The 9,618-nt window shown below is 44.2% G+C and overlaps 1 protein-coding gene across 3 annotated transcripts in view; it reads left to right on the top strand.

Annotated features, from left to right (window-relative positions):
• Positions 1-9,618, top strand: part of DNAH5 (dynein axonemal heavy chain 5) — a 323,695-nt gene that overhangs the window by 18,183 nt on the left and 295,894 nt on the right. The gene's annotated exons all lie outside the window — the stretch shown is intronic.

The following is a 9,618-nucleotide window of genomic DNA, read 5'->3' as shown; positions in this document are numbered from 1 at the left end:
TTTTCTCATCAGTAAAATGGGGACAATAGTAATTACCTCACTGTATTGTGGTAAAAATTCAATGAGACATTGTAATGTGATGTACACAGGGTAGCAGGATTTCCTGAGACGGTGGCTGTGATCATCATCAAAAGGGCTGTTGTAGCCTCCGGACGGGAAGAGATATTAAGGCATCATTTAATACTTTCAAGTGTAGAGAAGAGTTGCAAAAAGAGTACAAAGAACTTTTGGGTGCACTTCACCCAGATTCACCAGCACTTAACATTTTGCCACATTTGCCTTTCCTGCACTATTTCAGAGTTAGATGCAGATAGCTTGCCCCCAGTTTTTTATGGAGGTGTCTCTTGACTGGAATAGGGTATTATAGCTCGATCTTTAAAGAAGGAGTTTACAGTGGGAAGTGACAGTTTCTACTAATCAGCTCGAGAACTGAGATGGGAGAGGCTCCTGTGTGGTGCTTTTGGGCACTGACATCCCCTTGTTTTCTTTAGACGAAAGCTCAGATGCTAACCTAGACCATTTTGTAAAAATAAATATTTTCCTATGTTGCTACACAGTTTTTTAAAAGATATTTATTTATTTATTTAATTTTATTTTTGGCTCTGTCGGGTCTTAGTTGCAGCATGTGGGATCTTTCGCTGCAGCGCATGGGCTTGTCTCTAGTTGTGGCGCGTGAGCTCCAGAGTGCATGGGCTCAGTAGTTGTGGCACACGGGCTTAGTTGCCCCACAGCATGTGGGATCTTAGTTCCCTGACCAGGGATCAAACCTGTGTCCCCTGCATTGGAAGGCGGATTCTCAAGCACTGGACCACCAGGGAAGTCCTGTAACCTAGACCATTTGATGAAAGAAAAAACCCACTCTCACCTAAATATCCAGCAGGAACAACTAGTTGGGGAGTATGCCTTTGGTCAGTGGGCTCTGGCTCTCTGGAGTTATTCAAAAGGATCCGCGCAGCCAGGTGTGGATGGGAATTTTCCTAGCGAATTGTTCTAACCCATAGCCCTGATCATGTTGCTCACCTGATTAAATGCTTCAAAGGCTTTCAACTCACAGAAACAGAGAGAACAGTGGTTGGCAGGGGTTGGGAGTCGGGGGGAAATGGGGAGATGCTGGTCAAATATGGCAAACTTCCAGTTATAAGACGAGTAAGTTCTGGGGATCTAATGTACAGCATGGTGACTATAGTTAACAATACTCCAGTGTATACTGACACCTGGCTAAGAGAGTAGATCTGAAGTGTTCTCGCCACACACACACAAGGGTAACTATGTGAGGTGTTGGGTGTGTTAATTTGCTTGATTGTGGTAATCATTTCACAATGTGTATCATGTTGCATACCTTAAGTATATACATTTTTTATTTGTCAGTTATACCTCCATAAAGCTGTTAAAAAAAAATGGCTTCCCACTAGTCAAAGGATGGAGGGAAATGTCCCAGTGTGGAGTGCAGGCAGCGCCTTCCAGGTCACCGTCCCATGTTCTCCACGTGCCTTTGTGCTCTGCACAGGCTGGCCTCCATATGTGGAGTTTCTATCTCTTCCTTTTCCATCTGGAACACTTGTCCCTTCCCTCTAGGGTCCAGCAAACCATTACTTCCTGTGTGAAACCTTGGCCAGCTCCAGGCAGGGTCACACTGGCATCTCTGCTCCATGACCAAGGACTCCCAGCTGAAGGGAGCCTGGTTCCCTTCACTGCCTCCCTCTCCAGGGCTGAGCCCTGGCTGGAGACTGTCTTCTTTCTTTTTTAAAATAAATTAATTTATTTTTGGCTGCATTGGGTCTTTGTTGCTGCATGCAGGCTTTCTCTAGTTGTGGCGAGTGGGGGCTACTCTTCATTGCAGTGGGCAGGCTTCTCACTGTGGTGGCTTCTCTTGTTGCAGAGCACGGGCTCTAGGCACGCAGGCTTCAGTAGTTGTGGCACACGGGCTCTAGAGCGCAGGCTCAGTAGTTGTGGTGCACGGGCTTAGTTGCTCTGCGGCATGTGGGATCTTCCCAGACCAGGGATCGAACCCGTGTCCCCTGCAATGGTAGGCAGATTCTTAACCAGTGCGCCACCAGGGAAGCCCTGGAGACTGTCTTCTCATCTTCCTGTCTCCCAAGCTGTGCCTGACACAGAGTAGACAGGCAAGGAATTGCATAAACAAGTCAATACGTGGACAGATGCTGCAAGATATACTCTGAAAAATAAAAATTTATGAGTTTTTATGTAGTGGGAGGACTTAAATTGCTTCCTCAGCTATCAGCTAAGTCACGTGGGTGTTAGAAAGAAACTGTGGTCCACTGTAGCCATTCCCTCTGGATGGCTAAGGAAGAAGTGGTGTTTCCATCTAGGAATTCCTTCCCAGCACTTCCTGGAAAATTTCTATGTTTTTCCAAAATTCCCAAATCCTGAGGATAAATCAGACAAGCAATTGGGAAAATGGGAAAAACAATAATTCTCCTGTGAGAATGAAAGCTTAATTATCAACCTGGAGACATAACTAGTTAGGAGTCCCTGACATCAGGTCAAAAGTAAGAGCAGGAAGCAATGACAAGCGGAAGGGTCAGGACATTTCAGGAAACAATGACAAGAGCGCTTAGGACGGAAGTGGTCACAATCTACTCAGTCAGTCTTGCTTGTAGCTGTTGTGTGTGTGTGTTCATGGCCCTGTCTCCTGCTAATGGTGACTCATTCTTGCAAATCAAAGAAATACTAATAAATCCATATGCATAGTGTACTTTATACAAATGTTGTGAGTAGGGTTATAAGAAACAGTAAGTTTGGAAGCCAAATAGGCCCTTAAACTGCAATTTTGACCTGTGAGAGCAGTGCTGTAAACCTGGCTGAGAGGCTCAAATGTGAAGTCGTTTAAATACTATCAGATAGTATTTGGTGTTTTCCCGTGTTTGAATACCTGCCGTAGGTTACAGTTCTTTGTAAAATGGACAATATTTTTATTGCATTAAAAAAAGGAAAGGAGCTTATGTTTCACTGTTTTTATGTAGCCACTCATTTAAAAACATGTCAACAGGGGACGTCCCTGGTGGCACAGTGGCTCAGAATCTGCCTGCCAACGCAGGGGACACGGGTTCAAGCCCTGGTCCGGGAAGACCCCACATGCCACGGAGCAGCTAAGCCCATGCGCCACAACTACTGAGCCTGTGCTCTAGAGCCCACGAGCCACAACTACTGAGCCCACGAGCCACAACTACTGAGCCTGTGTGCCACAGCTACTGAAGCTCGCGTGCCCTAGAGCCAGTGCTCCACAACAAGAGAAGCCACCACGATGAGAAGCCCATGCTCAACAACGAAGAGTAGCCCTCGCTCGCCGCAACCAGAGAAAGCCCGCACGCAGCAACAAAGACCCAACGCAGCCAAAAAAAAAAAAGAAAATAAAAAATAAAAACATGTCAACAAAATGTTATTAAAAAACATATAATAGCATACGATTTTAGGAGTTCCTGAGAATTCCTATTTCTCATTCCTGAATCTCAACAGCAAATATCTGTTGAGAATTTAGGAACACTAAAGAAGCTTTGTCAGTTAATGTAGGGACTCTTCATGGTTGGAAAACAAGCCAAGAAAGAAGCAAATAGTAATTATGTCACAGGAAGTAGGGTCAAAGTCCTGGTAAAAGAAGGAACTGACGGTCTTCACATGGATCAGGCTGGGAGGTTCTTAGAAGAAAACCGAGTTTTGTGCAGGTAAGTTATACTTGCCTCAGGTTCTTCAGGAGAAATCTGCCCCCAGCACCGCCGGGGGAGCAGAGGGGCAGACGGAGGAGGAGAGGCAGAGCTGGATAGAGTGGCACTGTTTGGGCTCCCCCCACCCCAGGGTAACCCAGGAGTTGGGCTTGTGCCTCCCCTTGGTAGAGCCAGCAGGAAGCTCCCAGGGTTTGTGAGACCCATATAGGGGCTGGATGGAAGGGCTTTCTCCCTTGGAGAGGAGGGGGCTGTCCTGAAAGGCGTGATGGGTGGGGAGGGCTTGAAGGAGAATGTGGTGACTTGGGTGCCTGGACAATCTCAGCCCCCCTGGAAGTCTGGGCAGTGAGGCTTCAGGTCAGCCTTTTGGGGTCCAGTGAGTAGCCCCAGGCTCTCCTGTTGTGGATTGTGTGTTAAACCAAGTTCCCATCCAGGCTGGAAATCCGAATTCAAGCGTTTTAAGGGGCTGGGAGCTTATCTTGGGTTACATTTTTATTTATTACTTGGCTCAGATGCTAAGATCTAACTCTTGGTGGAAATACAGCACCCTTTTCAGATGCATGGAAAATGCCTGTAGGGAGAGCCCTCACTCAAACCTCTGTGCCCTTCTCAGATTCCTAGAAAAGTGGAAAGACAAAAATACTGTGACCTCAAGGAAGATATAATGCTATTACCACCAGGGAACGGAAGAATTTGTTTCAGAGCCAAACAATGGCCCATTTGCACAGACCAGGTAGAGTGAGGTCATGTCTGGCTTTGATCACTAACCCAAAAGTTTCATAAAGTCTCAACTATTTCCTGTGCACCAAAAAACTGTAGCTGTTATCATAGACCCCTGGCTCTTAATAAGGCAGGGTGATGTAGAGCTGAGAGGCCAGTGTTTGGAGTCAGACAACACTAAGAATGAATTCCAGCTCTGCCATTCACTGTGTAACATGGCGCCTCCACTCATGCATCTTCTAACGTCTACCCCGCGGGCGGAGGGGTAGGATGGCTGAGGTGTCAGACCCATGGCTCTTAGTGCAGGTTCTGCTTCCCAAGCCACACTGAATGCCTGGTAGCCTTTACATTTATGTGAAGAATGGGGTTCAAGGTTTAATCCCTTGCTTTGATTTAATCCAAATCAGTGGGTCGCATTGCTGTGGTCACATCACTGTAGAACAAAAAATTACCTCACGTGGAGACTGGCTGTATGTTCCTAAGTATTAAAGCAGTTGATGAGCAATTAAAAACAGCTAAGATTTCAGGGGTTTCCAATAACGCTTGTCCGAAAGCTCAACCAATAGCAAGCTGGGACTGGAGCCATTTACAGAATTCTAGTTCTTATCCCAGGACCTGCTGTGTCTCTCCTCTTGGGTCTCCCGTGTTCTCTATCCCCACTCTCTCCCCTTTTCTTGGTTTATTTTCACTTTCCTTATCTACCCTTTCTTCTCTTTGATGCTGTGTTTTACTTTTTCTCACCCCACCTTTTTTTCCTTCTCCTTATTCATACTTTGACCTGACCTCTGGTCAGGTGTTCATAATTTTGAGAAGTCTGTATTCTCTCTTCTGCAGCCTCTCCCTTCACCGGGAACAGTCAAATGTTGCAGGGATGGGGGACTGTTTCCCACTAGATTAACCCTTTATGTAGAGCACAAGAGAAACAACTCACTAAAGACTGAACACACTTTTCAAATTCCTCTGAGTTCGCTGAGGGTTTGAATGGAAGGAAATGCACACCCGCAGGAAGCAGCGGGGCTGGCCCTCGGCGAGACAAGACGTAAGTTATGTTCGTCTGTGCCTTTGGCAGTCCAGTGACCTTGGAGTGAGGTCCTCTGCCTTCCCCATGGCCCTGGGTCCATCCTCCCTGGTCTTTTAGCCCTTTCTGGTCCCTGATGCCCAGGAGTCCCACTTCCTCTGGCTGTTTCCTATATCCCTCAGCTGCCTCCTGGCTACCCACTGATTGGTTCATCTGTTCTCCATCTTCACACTCAGAGAGCTTTGATGATAATCTAGCTTCCAGCCTGCTTCTTCAAAACTTTGTTCCATGCCCTTCAAGGACTCAGTTAGCTAATCTGCTAAACCAGGGTGGGCTTCTTAGAAGCAGAACACCTGCTTTCTGATGTCAATTCACCTGCCTTTTCGGGGCACAGCTGCAGCCCTGAGGGGCTGAGGGTTATTAGAAAATAATAACCGGAAAGCTCTCTGCTCGAAAGGGTCTCCCCTCAGCCCACCTAGCTGCCATGTGCCACAAGTTGGAAATTCATTTGCGTTTATAAATTTTCTCTTAAAATGAAACACCTCCTGGGAGGATTGGTCCTATACGTTGTTATTGCTTCAGTGTCTGTGATTATTATGATGTGGAGTCATCCATCAGAAACGATACTCCCACTACAATATTGCTGTTATGTGAAAGTTCCATCTACCTTAGTTATTCTTCATATGTGGTTTCCAGAAAAATGTTGTTGGGCAAGGGGAGGATTGTTATTTCTCTAAAATAATCTTCACCTTTTTTAGTGACCTTTAATGGGTCTATCATCCCTGAATTTCAAAGTCCTTCCTAATCCTATGTATTTTTGTTTAGCCTGCATTCTCACTAGCACGTGACAAATTTCCTTATCTAAATGCTGGTTTCTGGGTTGGCCATTGTGGCAAGGGATGTAATTTGGTGGCATTCTGGGTCTAAGGGCAGCTTTGATGGCGGGGGAGGCACATGATTTATGAGGCAACCCAAGAGCTCCTCCTAAATCACGCTCTACCACTGACCCTACATGTATCCCTGCGATAGCAACAGTGTTCATTCATGGGCTTAGGCCTTTTGGAAGGAACGTGAAGGAGCTTCAGTGGTCATGTAGCTCCATGCCTTCATTTGTTTTTATAGAGGGGAAATCCAAGGTCCTCTGAGGTTGGGTTTCTGGCTAGACTCACCCAGATGCAGTGCTGGGTCTAAAACTCCAATCTCCTAACTGGAGAGTGTTGCGTTTTCCACCCCATAACACCTTGGTTGAGTAGGGATTGTGCACAATCAATGACCACAGTCGTCAGACAAATACCATCTGGGAGGAGTAATACCTGAGATGGTTGCTATCTACCCCTCAGCTGCCTGGTGTTACTGTAGGAAATGAAAAGGAAAGTCAGAAGTAGGACCACTCCTGGGAATGACTTACTGTAACTAGAGCAGCACGGTCCAGTAGAAACACAAGGCAAGCCACATGTGTCATTTAAAACTCTCTAGTAGCCACATGTAAAAAGTAAAATAATTTTTTAAAAAAGTAAAATAACTTAAATAATATATTTGAATTCTAATTATATGTTAATTACTTAATTTTAATCAATATATTTTATTTAATTGGACATACCTAAAATACAATTTCAATATAAAAATTATTAATGAGCTAATTTGCTTTTCTTTTTTTTTTTTTTTTTTGGTACTAAGGCTTCAAAATCTGGAGTGTATTTTACACATTCAGCACAACTCAATTAGAACTAGCCACATGTCAGGTGGCTATTGGTACCATATGGGCCAGTGCAATTCCACTCTATACTTAGTCACTCTATCTGGTCTCCTCTGTTTGCTGTACTGGAGTATGGGGCCCCATAATCTGGGAGGTTCAGGGAAATCACCCTGATTCTTCATCCCCTATAAATAAGGGGATCATATAATTTATTAAGAAAACCAAGACACTGTTTAGGGTGAGAGGAGGGGGCACTTTTAAAAGCTGTGCCAGACAACAGGCATATACTAGCACTGAGCCGGCAGACCAGGACATGTGGTCTCCTAGTTATAAACAGACGACCATCAGCGGAGGCCCTGGATGCCAAGGTTGCTGTGGGAATCACTGGGTCGCCCCGCGGGGCCGATGGGCAGTGAGAGATGGAGGACACGTGAATGAAGGCAGTGACGAGGCATCGAGGAGCGTCTGGGCAAAGTACTTGTGATTTAAGCCAGGATGAAGGAGGCGCTAAGCAACTGAGCAAGTACAAAACAGAGGAAATGAGCTTAAACTGCACAATGTGAGATTTATATCCGACCCAAGCAGACCTCCCTGGTGCTGAGAAGGCATTTCTGAGACTGGGGATGCTAGTGTCTTCTAGAGACTTTAAAAGCAGAAGGCTAGTGCCTTCTGGGGACTTTAAAATTCACTTTATCCAAGGCAAAGACCGACCTGCTGCAAAGAAAGAAGATAAAATAATTAGCGGATGTCTGAGTCCCTTCAGCACTAGATCCCACGACAAGATTTAGCTATTGGTTGTAGGAAATGTTCCAAAGATGAAGAAAAAGTTTTAGCCAGATAAAATTTTGTCGCAAACATTTGTTAAAGTGCAAACCTTGAAGAAAATAAGAAAAAAGAAAACCAACATACATTTTGATGACTATTGGTACGGTAGAAAGAAATGATTCTCACATTTTATCTGTGTAAGGTTTAAGAATTACAGCGAGAAGGAATCTTTCCTAGCAGCTTTTACTCACAAATATTGTTTAAAAAAAAAACAAGCAGCACTACGGTTTATCTTGATCATCCTGATGTTCAGTCATCTGAAGTAGCTGATGATATTTCATGTGTTACATTAAACCAAGTATTTTCAGCTATAAGTTAATTTCCATTGTAAAGTAATAGCAAAGCAAGCATCTATATTATGCATTATAATATTCAACAGGGAGTAGATCTCAGTGGTGAAAACTGAGTCTTAGAGTCAATTAGCGTGGCCGATAACAAAACGTAGTTCTATGATTCTATGAACAGGCAAAAAGAGGAGTGAGTGTGTGTATTTATGAGTGTGTATATGCACACATGAGATGTATTTTCATACCCAGAATATTTTTGGCCTTTATTTTAAAGTCAACTTTGGTAAGGTATAATTTACATACAACAAAATGCATCCATTTTAGACAAATGTATACACATGTGTTACCACCACTACAATCAAAATTTAGGGAGGTTCCATCACACCGGAAAGCTCACTAATGCCCTTTTCGCACAGCCTCAGGTAACCGTTTTTCCTTCATGGCCCCTAAACTGTGCTGAGGCACCCCGGGACACCACAGCAAACGCACCATGGGCGTTTACAATTTCCGAGGGAAACACGAGACTTCTGTTCAACACCTTGGAAACCCCTATTATGAAGTTGTTTGGACCTAACCTCTAAATAAATAGAACCTTCGGGTATTTTGGCTTAGGTGCCATGAAAAAATTACTGAGACACTAATAATAGTGTTTTCAAGGCTCATCCATGTTTTCGCACGTATCACTACATCCTTCCTTTATGATGGTGTGAAGTATTTTAATGCCACACAACTTCTCCAAAGAAAGCTGCTATGAACGTTCATATATAGATCTTTTGAGTACATATGTTTGCATTTTTCTTGGGTAGAAATCTAGAAGCAGAATTTCTGGGTCATATGTTAAGTGTATGTTTAATTTTTTCAGAAACTGCCAAACTGTTTTCCAAAGCACAATTTTACACCTCCCGTTGCTCTACTTCCTTGACAACATGGCATAGCCAGTCTTTTAATTTTAGCCATTCTAGTGGGTGTATGGTGTTAACTCATTGTGTGTTTTTTTTTTTAACATCTTTATTGGAGTATAATTGTTTTACAATGGTGTGTTAGTTTCTGCTTTATAACAAAGTGAATCAGTTATACATATACATATGTCCCCATACCTCTTCCCTCTTGCATCTCCCTCCCTCCCACCCTCCCTATCCCACCCCTCTAGGTGGTCACAAAGCACAGAGCTGATCTCCCTGTGCTATGCGGCTGCTTCCCACTAGCTATCTAGTTTACATTTGGTACTATATATAAGTCCATGCCACTCTCTCACTTTGTCCCAGCTTTCCCTTCCCCCTCCCCGTATCCTCAAGTCCATTCTCTAGTAGGTCTGCGTCTTTATTCCTGTCTTGCCCCTAGGTTCTTCATGACCATTTTTTTTCTTTGTTTTTTAGATTCCATATATATGTG

The sequence above is a fragment of the Balaenoptera borealis genome, assembly GCF_965194805.1.
Source record: "Balaenoptera borealis genome assembly, chromosome: 2".
NCBI lineage: Eukaryota > Metazoa > Chordata > Mammalia > Artiodactyla > Balaenopteridae > Balaenoptera > Balaenoptera borealis.
This window is presented reverse-complemented; position numbering and strand designations above follow the sequence as displayed.